Source organism: Armigeres subalbatus, chromosome 3 (genome assembly GCF_024139115.2).
Source record: "Armigeres subalbatus isolate Guangzhou_Male chromosome 3, GZ_Asu_2, whole genome shotgun sequence".
NCBI classification, from domain to species: domain Eukaryota; kingdom Metazoa; phylum Arthropoda; class Insecta; order Diptera; family Culicidae; genus Armigeres; species Armigeres subalbatus.
In genome coordinates this window covers 405,036,214-405,050,528 of record NC_085141.1, presented here as the reverse complement: position 1 = coordinate 405,050,528, position 14,315 = coordinate 405,036,214, and the positions used below count along the sequence as shown (strand labels likewise).

At 37.3% G+C, this 14,315-nt stretch overlaps 1 protein-coding gene across 6 annotated transcripts in view; it reads right to left on the bottom strand.

Moving 5' to 3' along the window:
* The window catches only part of LOC134227044 (fasciclin-3-like), a 311,319-nt gene that overhangs the window by 54,558 nt on the left and 242,446 nt on the right, over positions 1-14,315 (bottom strand). The window lies entirely within an intron of this gene.

Below are 14,315 nucleotides of genomic sequence, written 5' to 3'. Positions count from 1 at the left end.
AGGGAAATATTCTCATTATCCTTGACTGATTAACTAATTAAAAAGGTCGTGCGGATTTATGCACAGTCAGAGGTTGATGAGTTGAGCGGTTGAGATTGATGGGAGGCAAAATCGTGCCGTCATACCTTCTGTGACAAACACATGAATTTTAATTTGAACTTGTTTTCGACTAATTGGGTTAATTCAAAGTCAACTAACTACTCGCTCTGCGAGCTGTAATTTCATATCCCAAACATCGTTCTGATAAGTAGCTTGAGAAATCCCCTGACCCTTATATCATTAATTTCTACTGGTAGCGTCACTCGCATCATCCGACACGCATTTTTCTTGTACTCAATTTGATGAGATAATAAATAAATTCTCATAGCCCATAAACAAACCGGGTATTTAGTAGCATATTTATTGTAATTGTAATTGTTTGATGTGGACCACTTACTGGACCACCAGGCGTCAAACTATTGACCGTCAAAATAGACCACAACAGAAAAGCCAGTAGGATATCCACCTCATTCGAAGCCTATATAGCGCCAGCGCAGCACACGTTCCTCCAATATACCACTTTTTGCCGGTAGCAGAAAAAATATTCTGCACGCGAAGTACAATAAATTTCGACTAACTGACAGCAAATGACAGCACCAAAAATATGATCTGTCTGTGGTCGGCTTTCCTCCATATATACTGTCGGAACAGTGGCGCAGTATGAAAACCACGTCCGCAGGCTTACCCCAGCCCGGGCTTTACCCTGATTTTAACCAGAGCTGAAACGGGCGTGGATCGACATTGTGTATGAGAACTTTTTCCGCCCACAACGAAAACAAGCCAAGCTGGGAATGGAAATGGCCAAGTCCTGTAGTGTGTCAGTTTTGGTCATGTTGGGCTATTATTTTTTTTATTCCCAGCAGCTGGCCACTCTCGGATCTCCTGTGTTTTCCGCACTCATACACAGACACCGGCTTTGACGTTTATTCTTCTGGGACCCCCGGCCTTGACTGGGCGCGAGTGGCCTCATTTTTCCTAAAGTCTGTTTTTGCTTCACCGTTCGGTGGATGGACCACCCCACCCCCTCCCGGGCAGCTACTCGGCGAAAGTAGTTTACTATCTCACTAAATTGTCGCCCACGGCGAGGAAGGTGGAAGCCGAAAAAATGAAATCCTTTTTCAACGCCATCGTCAACGGGAGGAAGGACAGTTGTCTGGGGATAACATATTTAGCCGGCTTCTCAGCTGATGAAATTTGGGACTGGTCGGCTGTTGGCGTTTCGGAGCTGGGCGGAATGTGTGAGCATGGCACACAGCTTTTAGAGCACTCTGAAGGAAAATAAAGTTAAACCGATAGTTGGGTCAGATTTTTGTTTACCGAGCTTGACCTGCGGCAGAGGTTTTCGTTTGATAAAGGTAAACTCAATTCCGAGCATGGAGGAGATATCATCCTTTTATCCTGGTGGAAATGAAGTCCGTGACCTGGAAGACTCAATAAAGTTTTTTCCTACTTGTTTTGCGATGCTGCAACGGCCCGAACAAAGGCAACAATCGCGATTCAAACATTTGCATACAAAGAGCGACCGTCAACACCCTCGCAGCATGGACACTGCGGAAGGGACACCAACTCGAAGCTTGCAAACCGGTTTACCTTAGCCCTAGTTTTCGATTGTGCCATACATTCGCGCGACCATCCATCCCAAAACGTGAGTCCCAGTTCTTCCCGCGCCGTTCACGGACTACTCTATTACGGGCGCGCGCGTGTGTGGGTTGTTCTTTGTTGATATTTGCATACGGTACACACTTCTGCTTGGCGTTTGCTTTCTATGTACACTCACCCTGGGTCGGATACTTTTTTTTTCCGGTTAGCCACCCACGCAAACAGTTTCCATTCGAAGAAAAAGTATAGAAACGAGCCAAGCCGATCTTCCACCGGTTCTAGGGATCTCACACTATCCAGTGCCCATCAGATGACTGTGTGTTGCATGCACCCAGAAAAATGAGATGCGTTTCATTGGCACAGTTTCGTTTCAATTTGAAACTATGGAAACTACGAGAGAAAAAGCAATCACTTGGACTGTTTAGATTAATTCCGGATTAAGCATTGGTATGTTCTTAGGAGTGTCTCCAGTTAGCTTTGCGAGTAACGGCCTAAACTTGTCAATTCGGAGATGGTGAGTTCGAAACTTCGTCCCAGCAATGCAATTGGCGGGCAAAAAAAGCGTTTAATTAATGGCTGTGGAAATGCTAATGAGAAACAGGCCAAGCATTGAAGAGATGTGTTTTCAAAAGATCGATACAATAATATCTTAATCTTCTGTGCGTTTATCAGAAATTCCTCATCTATGAGGTCGAAATACGTAGGATAAAAGTTCCGATAGTCATGGGTGTTCCTATAGTTGCGGTAGTGTTGTTTTTACACAATCTACGTATTTAACGCAGCAACCCATATAGTCTATCAATTTGTTGACCTGTCATTACACGAAATACAGGAAAACAGGTTGAGAATTGCATCAAAATTGGTAAAGTATCACTAAAATACCTTTTCCTTTTCTCTGCTTTGCACCAATAGTTGCGGTAGTGTTCCTATAGTTGCGAGTCCCATATGAAAACAATGGGATTCGCAACTATAGGAACACGAATTAAAAAATACCGCAACTATAGGAACACTGCACCAATAATTCGAGGTACCATTTTAGGGAACAATGATGGATGCTGCTGCCATTAGGACCCCTTTCGGATCAAATATAATTAATAAACTTCCATGTGCACCCTTGAGGTAAGTGAAATGAAGTATAGGCTTGGTGTGAACCAATAAATAGTGGTGGAACGTGCTTAGTTCCTCCACTATTGGGTCTTTTACCCTATCTGCAAAGATAACAACACGCAGTGGAATTAAATGGAAACTACTAAACTCGTCTCAGACGGTTGAATACATTCCACTAAAAGGAGCCTAAAATATTTTTCCAAAAATTCCTTTCGATCTTTATGTTTGTAAAAAATGTTACATCCTACATTTCAGTGTACAAATGGTGAGGTGAACGCTCACAAAAAATAGTGGATTCAAAGCCGACCGCCTGCACGTAATCTGCCATGCCAGTCTCGTAATCTTTGTTGTTGTTTGGATGCATCTTGTGTGTTGTTCGTTTCTGCATTGCAAATTTATGTGTTGCGGTACAGTATTATTCTAATGCAGTTTCGGAAAATTATACCCAATGTTTGTATTTTGAGCAACCTTCAATGAGACCCGAACAAACATTAAACCCAGTTGAAAACCCGAACAAACATCAATTTATTCTTTTGTCCCATTGGTCTTTTTGATAATGTGGGCCAAATATGTGAGATTTGGAAAATCGCATAAACAATAAAAATTATTAGGTTGAAGATCAGTTAGGTTCGGAGTTCATCTAGCGGCATATATTTGGCAGTGTGTATTTGTGATATTTGGAATGCTGCCGTCTATTACAAAAATACTTAGAAAATTAAATCATTAGATTTGATATCAGTTTAGTTCGACGGTGGCATTTAAGGACATAACACTTTCAAATGTGGTGAATAAATCGAGAGATTTGGGAAATGGCTGTGTTTTAAGTAGTTGTTCATAAAATCAAGATCATCAAATTTAGAACTTGTTTTCAAGGAAATTAACTTAGCAGTTTTCAAACTGACGGCATGAAATTATTTAGTAATTACAAACAATAAATTCATTAGTAAAAATGTTTACAGTTGTTCAATAAATACAAATTGCAAATTCATAAACCCAGTAGAGAAGGGTGATGGCGAATATTGTGGAGAATATACAGGTCAGCCACGTTATAAAGCAACCTCGTTATGTTGTAACTTCCAAATACTAAGAGCTTTTCACATACATCAATATGTTAAATTGCTAAATTTTGTATTATCAACAAAAATATGAATATCTAAAAACGGAAAACAATGGGTAGGGGTTCTCACTAATTCAACGTTACCTCCCTACTTCATAAGTTTCTTACTTCGGCGAACCATATAGAATGGGTTTGCCAATAGATTGCTTATAATTCTGTAATGAATTTTGATCTTCTTTTGATGGATTGACTCTCCTACTGGAATTCATCCATGCATCCGAAAGCAAATCTTACAATTTTTGGGTACTTATTCAAAAGGACGTATGTTATTTTGTAAACAAAGATCGAAACGTCGATTTATCCGATCTGATAGCCCTCCCACGCAAACCATCACCACATACAGGTAGGGGAAGCCTTCAGCTACCTGTTGGTGGTGTTGGTTTGCGTGGGAGTGCCATTAGATCGGATAAATCGACGTTTCAATCTTTGTTTACAAAATCACATACGTCCTTTTGAATAAGTACCCGAGAATTATTGTTTAAGATCTGACATATACAATCCTGGAAGGTTTTAATACAAGGAATGTAAGCTTTTTATACAGATATTGTATTAAAACAATACAAAATTGTAATACTTATAATAAATTAAATATTTGCATTCCACATTTTTTCCGTTCTATAATCACTACTAACATAAATGTCTGAGCCTCGTACTTCAGCTTGGGCACGTTCATGACCAGTTCGATTCAATTTGTCGCCCCATATGTCATAAATAAACAAATCGTGTTCTGTGCTATAAAAATAAAATTACATTAACTCCTGTTCATGGCAAATGCCGTAAATTTCGAGACTCTTTTCTCAGTAAATAAAATAAGATCATTGGAAGAAGAGAAAACGAAGATAATCATAGTATGCCGTTCTTTGAAAGTCAAGACATAGGACATTGCACGAGTTGCCAGGGAAACTCCTTCTAATGGGCAAGCCAGAGTAAACGCGACGAGCGATGGGACGCGAAGCGACTCATGTAAAAGAATAACAATCATTATCAACAGGCTGGTAAACTGCACTGTCGCGTCGCGTCCCATCGCACGTCGCGTTTACTTGCCTTGTTGTTTACAATTGAAACTTTGAGAATTTTTGTTTAATTTCAATGAAGGTGTGATGGAAAATAGCAACATATTCCGCGCACTTTTAGCACAAAGCATAACGAAGCGCTCGTAGAGGCTTCGTAGAAGCGCTTGATTGAGGCTTCTCATAAACGACGTCGCGGGAACAAATCTGATCTGAGTGGATTTATTTTTTTGAATTTAAAGGCGATTCTCAGCACTTCCTGCGCCAGAATTGTCTCAGAAACTCCTCCTTTCGGAAGTTCCTCGTGAAGTTTCTTCAGAATTCCTCCAGCAACCCTTTCTTGAATTCTCCCACAAATTTCTGAAGAAATTACTGGAAGAATTTCCGAAGGAATGCCTACACGGTTAAATGAATTTTTCCATTAAAATGGGGAGAGGCATTTTTGTATGAAAATGACAATATCACGATCATAGTTACGCAGTTACATAGTTGTGAGATTATGTCACAAAGTTAATTTTTTTTTTTCATGGATGCGTTCACTAGATACAAATGTTCATTCATGATAAACATATACTTACACACATTTATATAAACAGTAGAAATAACCATTTGATGTATACGAACACGAGTTAAAAAGTATCCTGCAAGTATCCTTCGTTTTGAAGATATGCGATACTTTTGGCGACTTTCATTGCATTTTTTCTGTTGTGCTGCCAAGGATGTTATCGATCATTTAGTAATCTGCCTTCGATCATTTAGTAGTTTGTCAATAACTCATTCCAGAATTTGAATTTCAAAATGTGTTGTATGGCGGACTTCTAGTGCAAAAGTTTATCTACAACTCTGCCCAACAGTTCATTGTTTTAATTTCACTAATTACGGAACTATGGCGGTAGTGGCAGTAACTTAGAATAAATTATTGCATATTTTGTTATCATTTAGTATAAGTATAGCAACTAGCACCGTAACTCCTTTAATAGTGGAATTCGAACATTGGCCTGTTAAGGAGATTTGTTGAAAAACCTTCGAACTAAAAGTCCACCGTACAATACATTTTGAAATTAGGCTTTTGGAATGAGTTATTGACAAACTAGTAAATGATCGAACGCAGATTACTAAATGATCGATAACATCCTTGTGTGCTGCTTGTAAACTAACACAACTACTTGGGTTGAAACAAGTACTAAGCTCTTGGTGCTGTTCTAATATGTTCTTGACTTCCTCCTGGGTTCCAGTAGTGGTTACTTTTGGTTTTAATTAACATTTCCCCATCTTTTGTTATAATCACTTTCTTTTCACTTGAGTGTTAAGCCACTAGAACAGGTTAAGGGGTCGTACACTTATTAGGTTAGCATTTTTTCTGGGTTTGTCGACGCCCCGTCTCCCCATGTAAGATTTTCCCCATACAAATGATTTTTTATTTATATGGCGCGTAATGTGTACGGCCCCTAACTATAACTTAGTTAAACTTTTGTTACGATCGCCATGTACGTATCCTTCTGGGATGTGATATGCAGTTACCACCTGACTGAATAATCGTCTTCGCTCATGGTTCTAACAGAATTACATATTTGCCTACGGGAGACCATTTAAACCAGAGTCTATTATATAGAGTTGCGCAAAGAGGATCTTCTTACACTTATTCTGAATGATCTTCTCGTTATTCTGTTTGCAACTTTCATTTTTGTTCAACCCTTAAAGTGACTTCACGGGAGTGTTCACTGCTAAAGCTTTTTAATTCGATAACCAAGTCACCCACAGAGTGCAAGCACGTGAGATTCTTGTTGCTACTTTATTGGGGGGTGTATTGAAGTTTTTTGAAGCTGTTTCTAGAACAAATCTAATACATTTCAATTCATGCGTTTTAATTCGCCATAATAATCATTAGGCGATAACAATACTTCCGCCTTACCAACAAGCATTAAATGTTATTATTAAATTAAATTAAATTTTAAATTTTGTTTAAATTAAATTTTGTTTACTTTGCTTAATAGGTAGACGGTTTGACAGTTCAATATGTAGATTTGGCTTCACTCTTTGCGTAACTCTATATATAATAGACTCTGATTTAAACCAACCAACGATCCCAGGTCCCATCCATCGCATTCCCTGTGCATTTCCGCTAGTTTTGGTCAATCGTGGAAACGGCTGGATGGATTTTCTGCATTCCTTCAGCAGTTGTAGTTTCCAACGGGTTTATATAATATTTCCTCATGTAAAAATCACAAGTAAAGTTGAGTAGTTTGCAAATAACTAAAGTAAAGATTCGTAAGGGATTTTCGCATGGGCATTTCAGAGGGCGAATTTTCACCTACTATGCAGGACAACGTCTGCAAGGTCGACTATAGAAAATAATAAACAATCACGGTATACAGAAAACAAGGCAGGCTCGTTAGAAAAATGACACTTCGAATGTGACGCATATTTTATCGCCACATGTTGGAGTACAAAAGTGAGCATACTGCGACCATAGAGCATTGTCTCGGTCCAGCTTGTGCGTAGATAGCATTGACGTCACATGTTTACATTCAAACTGAATGTTTACATACGTGATGAGCCTGCCTTGTTTTTTGTATGCCGTGATAAACAATGTTAGAATGCTTTGAATTCAATCGCAGTAGGCAAGTGAAGTGCAAGCATGCTTAACATACACTACAAAAATTCCACACATTTTTATTGGCAAAAATCCATTAATTTAATTCATGATTCTTATTAGTGCACACATAACCACTCTCCACGCGAAGTACAAATATAATCTATAATCAAATAAAATGTATGTGTGGTCTCTAATATGCAGTTATTGAATTTATGTGTGGGTACAAATTGCATATATTTGGGTCGCCAAATTGCAAAAATTTATGTGTGCGGCAAATATATTCAATATAAAGAATTTTTTCGGTGTAGCAAAGGTTTGAAATTGAATCACAGTGGGCTGCAATCGGATGCCTGTACCTACGTCATTCAGTGTTTGTTTCTTGAACCGTAGGCAAGCTTCCGAAGTGTTGGAAATAAATCAAATCTTATAACTCAATGAACAATTCAAATTAATCGTGAGTGGAACCGTACCACCTTAAAACTTATGCCTTTATTGAATCATCCATTTAAATCATCGTACGTTTTCTTTTGTTCTAAAAAACACTAAGTTGACGTTTGTCTCATATAAGAACAATGGAGAGGGGAGAGCAGTGTATAATGCACCCATGGGGCAAAATGGTCTCACTCATAAAATTACTCATATAATCTGTTGTAGGGGAACAGGTGGTAAAATGAACACGTTAAGGACCTGCGTTGAATTTGCTAGTTTTACCACTTGGTCCGAGTTTTTTTCGAAATAAAAAAACATCGAAATTTCGAAATAATAAAACATTTGAAATTTTCGAAAAAAAAATAGTGCGGTTAAAATGAACACTACATGGTGGCAAAATGAACATCGCTTCTGAAACCCTATTGAAACATTTAATTATCTTTTTTTAACTCTAGCACTGTATATACAACTGATTAAGATTACGAGAGGTATATTTTTTGAAAAGCTCCTAATTATCAAAACAATAAAAAGAAGGAAAAAGTTTTAAAATACATGTATCAATTATTTTTAAATTAAATTTACATATTCAAAGTTTTATTTGATATGGTTTGTCTCTTCAACTTTCACTTCACAATTGCACAACTTTTATCATAAATTTGTGTAAGTTTGATACAACTGTTCATTTTACCCGCATACATGCCATGTAATAAAAAACACTTCGTATAACGATGCAAACCAATAATTTTACTGTTTACCCCTGCAACTTTTTTGTGAAGGTTGTCCTATTTGCCGCTGTAGCTTGAACAGGTTTGAACCAATGTTATGATGAATTTATTAAGAATTAAAGCTTGCGGAAAAATGGTTGAAAATTACATCAGACCCAATTTTTACGGCCTCGTTTGATATTTTGGATAGTAATAGCTATTCGTTCGGTCTCAAAACCAAAATATTAGCTTAGGTACCTTATTTTATTTCAAAGAAAACGTGTGCATGGTTAACATACGCGTTAATAGTGTTTTAATATAAATATAGCCAATTGTTCATTTTACCACCTCTTCCCCTACGGAATTTATAGCATAGCATAGCATATCTGACCGCACACTATCCTGGGTTGGCTGTCGATAGGGACGTTAGATGCGCCAGAAAAACAGCCTGGGGCTTGGCATGTTTTTCATTCAACGATCCCTTTGTTCAACACCTGGCCAGGTCCTTACGATCAGTGGGGATTTGGGTGGGAAGTGTTGATTAGATACCTACTTAAGAAGATGCGGAGAACTCGCGCGACCTTCATAGGTATCTGGAGTTGGAGTTTGGATGGGTTATTAAGGGGTGCTTTTCTTGGCGAAAAAGTGTAAATATTATGTTTTTATTGGAGTTGATATTGTAAAATGTGATGTTTTGTTCTTGAATGTAATATGAATAGATAGTTTTGACAAAACAATTGCATTGATTTTGCAATCTGCGGCATATTTCTGAAAAATGAATTGTAGTAATATTGGACTTTGCAGTGTGATGCTGCTTCAGAATCTTCGTCAGCACCCAATGTTTCTGAAAATGGAGATCAATAATTGTCATTTGGTTAGGTGAATCGTTGACAAGATGAATGTTTATACATGTTTATGCGAGATTATTTAAAATATATGGAGCTCCGTAGTATGGAAATATTAAGAATAAGTATAGAAAAAACGTTGAAATTTATGAAAATCAGAGGAGTGCAAATTGATCCTTGGTGTGAAATAAACTTCACCAGCAACACTTGTTTCAGCTGAGAAGGGAATAGTAATGTTAAGATTGGGATTACATTATTTGAAAAATAGTTCACAGTGTCCCTGACCGAAGGACCTCAGCCTCACCTGTATGTTTTTAATGAACCAGTTTTAGTAAATTTTTAATAAAAATTTGTATGAAAATGTGGAAAAATAGATATTAGAAAATATGGCAATATGAAGGGAATGAAAATGAATATATGAAAATATATAAAAAAAACATGAACATTTATAATAAAAATAGATATTAAAGAATGAAAATATAAACATATGACGGTAACGGTACCAATAGTGGAGGTATTAGTAGATCCATAAAAGAAAATATTTTTTAAAAATTGATAATTATGGGAAATTTACTGCTTTATTATCTTAGTCAATAGATAAACTAATAAATTTGCTAACAAAAATGAGATAGATGTCATTTAACATCAACAATTACCAAATATTGCTTGCACCACTATGGGTACACTGTTCCTTTAGTGGCGGTAAAAATTAATTTTGGTTCCTATAGTGGTGCCATCCATTGGTTTCTTATGAGACTCGCCACCATTGGTACAATTCAAGACAAAATTTTCAAAACGACTTATCTGCTTTTGTAAACAAAGATTCAAACGACGATTTGATGAATCTGATAGCTCTCCCACGCAAACCAACACTACCAATAGGTAGGTGAAGGATTCCGCTACCTGTTGATGGTGTTGGTTTGCGTGGGAGAGCTATCAGATTCGTCATATCGTCGTTTGAATCTTTGTTTACAAAAGCAGATAAGTCGTTTTGAAAATTTTGTCTTGAATTGCACCACTATAGGTGCAAGGGAGTCAATTTTGTTGAGGAAAATCATTGTTTTCAATAGTTTTTCAAGCGAAATCTTAAGGTAAGTTGCATTTAACAGGATATTTAAAGCACGACGCATCAACTGAAACCACCGTAAAGTCTATAAATATGATAAATCTCATTAAAACCCCACTACCTCCACTATTGGTGCTACCTCCACTAAGGGTACGGTAACCCTATAACAAAATGAAAATATATAAATTTGAAAATAAGAAAATATAAAAATATGAAAGTAGCAGAATATGACAATATGGGTATATGGAAATATAAATCATGAATATATGGAAATATGTTATATGACTGAAATATGAAATATAAACATTTATACAAGCAAAATTTTGAGAATATAGCACATGAAAGCATAAGAAAGTATAAAATATGAAAATAACTTCACACTTTCACACTATTATATATACATGCTATGAGAATAAAAATCTGAGAAAAAATATAGTTCCTTATTAATAGTGTATGGCAGGCGGCAGCATACAATACTCCCACCCAAGCACGCAGGAGGATGGTGCTATCGTTTTCATCGGGGCACGCTCCATGAAAGCGGCTCCCACCGAACCACGCGCGTGAAAGAGAAAGGCAATAGTCCCGTTCAAAGACCAGCCCGAAGCCGCTCGGACTTTCCTCCATCCGCTCATTCTTTTTGTCTGTAGATGTGGTACACTCTAACTTTCACCCACCCAGCGACCAAGCAAAACTGCACCGCCATCCCCCTTCCCCCGCGGAAATTCTACCCAACTTCCGTCAAAAGCAGGACTACTAATAGTTTTGAGTTGTCCTGCTTCCGACGGAAACCGAGCAAAACCCCCGCGGGATAGAAAGAGAGAGCAACACAACCTCACTCAGTCACCGAGTAGGTGAATGTTAGCGTGTAGATGTAAACGAGCGGGATATAATAACACTGAGCAACTTCAAGCCGCTCTCCAAACGGGACTAATCAGTCGTCAGCAAACATTCGTTTAGCGCTTCCGATCGTGCTCGTAAACCCATCCGAAGCTGAACCATCCCACCCAAGCACACTTGAATATGGGATCCGCTTTCACACGAAAGCGCTTCACAAAGCGCCTCCGCATGAAAGCAAGCTCAATCCCCCGTGCGCCCGGAAGAGAAGAACGATCCAACACCAGAACGCTTCACATGCAAAGCTGTTGAGCGAAGTAAATTCCACCATTAAAGAAGCCTCCCGATGTCAATACAAACGTATGGTAATGGCACCAGTACTTTGATGCGATTCTGCTCCAGTACGGAAACGCTTAATGAAGAATCTCACTATGAAAGAGAAAGCCATGCGCAAGAGAAAAAATCCAAGGACACATACGGCTCTATAAAGCCGCTTATCTATGTTTTTGTATTAATGAGCATGAATATCGTAACCATGGTTGCTAAGGGCTGTTGAGTATTCCTTTTAGCTATGTAGATTTTCTTTTAACATGCGCTTGATGGGGAAGCGTCATTAACAGTATAATGAAATAATAAATTTCCCCATACTAATTTGCATGCAATCTTTAAACGGCTTGTGCTAAATCAGTTTAAATCCAAATGAGCTCAAATTTTCTGAGGACACTCAGAACATGGTAAAGAATCAGATGAGCACTGTGGAGCAAAATCGATTTTTTGAACCACCCTAATCTGCATGTATGAGCATTAACACTGTTCATAACGCATGAGACAATATGAATTCCATTCCTAATAAAAGGGAGAAATGGGCAAGTTTTCTGGCATACCCTTACATGAAAAGCAAAACTTGCAATGCCAAATTAATTTAATATTGATTTATCTTGCTGGTAGGTGTGTCAATATTTGAAAAATGTTCCCGTTTTTACAGGAAGCTTCCAATTATCACGTATTGCCTATATGGTGGAAACAACGTAACTGAATGACTCGACAAATCTCTCCTATTATTCACTCAGCTCAAACGCTGTAGATTAAAAAAAAAAACTCTTTAATAAAGCTATAAAAAGCTCAAATAACACCTTTGCTAAATGACTTTATGCCAAACGACTTTATGCCAATCGGGGTACAATCGTCCTATCCCATTTAATGCCATCATCATTGATAGTAACTCTACAAATGAGTATTTCGAACTCAACAGAAAGGATGTCTTCAATGTCCCTCATTTAACTCGACATAAAAAGGCATACATATACACTGGATTTTGTTTTTACACGATTTACATTTTCTCAATTTTCCACTCATCCTAAATGTTTATCGTATATTAATTATCATGTGATTTTTTTAAATTTATTCTGGATTTTTTAAAACATGTTGCAAAGAGTTTGGTGGCAAATTGAAGTTACACGATCAAAAATACGAGCGAAAAAAAATCGTGTAAAAACAAAATCCTGTGTAAAACTAAAGTTAGCAGTTGTCCATAGTCTTTTTAATTGAGGATTGTTCCCCAGAATATGCGAGGCGCGTTTAGATTTCCAATATTTGATTTGAAAAATCGATGGAATTCTGGACAGTTTCATATAAAATAAGAGATCATACTGCGCATGGCTAAAGAAAAGTTTTTCAAGTTCTATTTTTAATTTTGTTCCGGATTTTACGAACTGCAATTGTAATTTGTTATGGTGTTGTGATTGTAATGAATGTACATATCACATCACGTAGAACGTTACTCTTACATAGCGTCAAACGGAACTAATATGCCGACGCTACTTAGCGATTTTAGCGTAAATGATCCCGTAAACAAGCATTTGTTTCGTCGATTTTGTACAGTGTTTACAGCCTAAGTTTTCTTTTTCGATCTCGAAAAAACCGGGCACCGCTGTAGCTCAGTGAATTTCAGAACTAAACTTCGGCAGAAAATTTTATTTATTCCCAGCAAAATATTTACTGTATCTCAGCAAGCGAAAAGTCACTTTTACTAAGATCTCGGCAGAAATCATGTTTGCTGATACCATCGGTGGTGCCCATCTCGGGAAAATAAATAAAAAATGCTGTTATCGCAGCGACAAAAATTAAGTTTGTACGACTTTTTCCATATCTAGGGTATCCAATCATGGTTTGAACCAAATGGCGGGTTTCAGATGAGCCGGCAAAACAAAGTTAATTTATTTCATTAAAGGGACATGTTAGAACTGCGATTTCTAGTTTATATGGAAGCTTAGTTCATTATCTTTCTAAAAACATCCTGGGTGCACATATTTATGCTTAGTTTTATTGAAAAAACTTAATAATTACATAACTTTGATTCGTACCATGGTTTGAACTACTGCAGCAGCCAGCAGCTCCTAAATATAATACTAATCACATGCATGAAACGCTGAGGAAAAGGAAATTTGTTTTACTATTCATCTTCTCGCATTAGATTAGTAACTCGAAACGTGTGAAAATCGTCTAAATAATCGATATGAAAATTGCGATTTTTTCATATTGGAAATGTAAACAAAATGCTCCAGCTAGGCGCATGCAGCGCTCCTAGTGGACAGCAGCAGAACATGACTGCATTTACAAGTTCAAACCATGATACGAATTTAGTTCAAACCATGATTAGTTTTTACCTTGTATAAATGTTACTATTTTAACTATTTTAAACTTTTTCTCAATTGTATGATGATGTCAATCGATTACAGATAAAAATAGCGTTCTTTTGGTATATTGATCTCACTCCTGTGTCATAAAATGCGTCCTTTACGAGCTTTTTGAAATTATGCCACTGGTGGGGGGGATTTAGCGCAATTTCAGGATGTTTTTGAATCGCTTTATTCTATTACTTAAACAATATGTACGAATGTTTAAATAAACTCTATCACTTCCAGTATACCTAAATATGACATTCATACTGTTTTATGTTCATTTCCTGG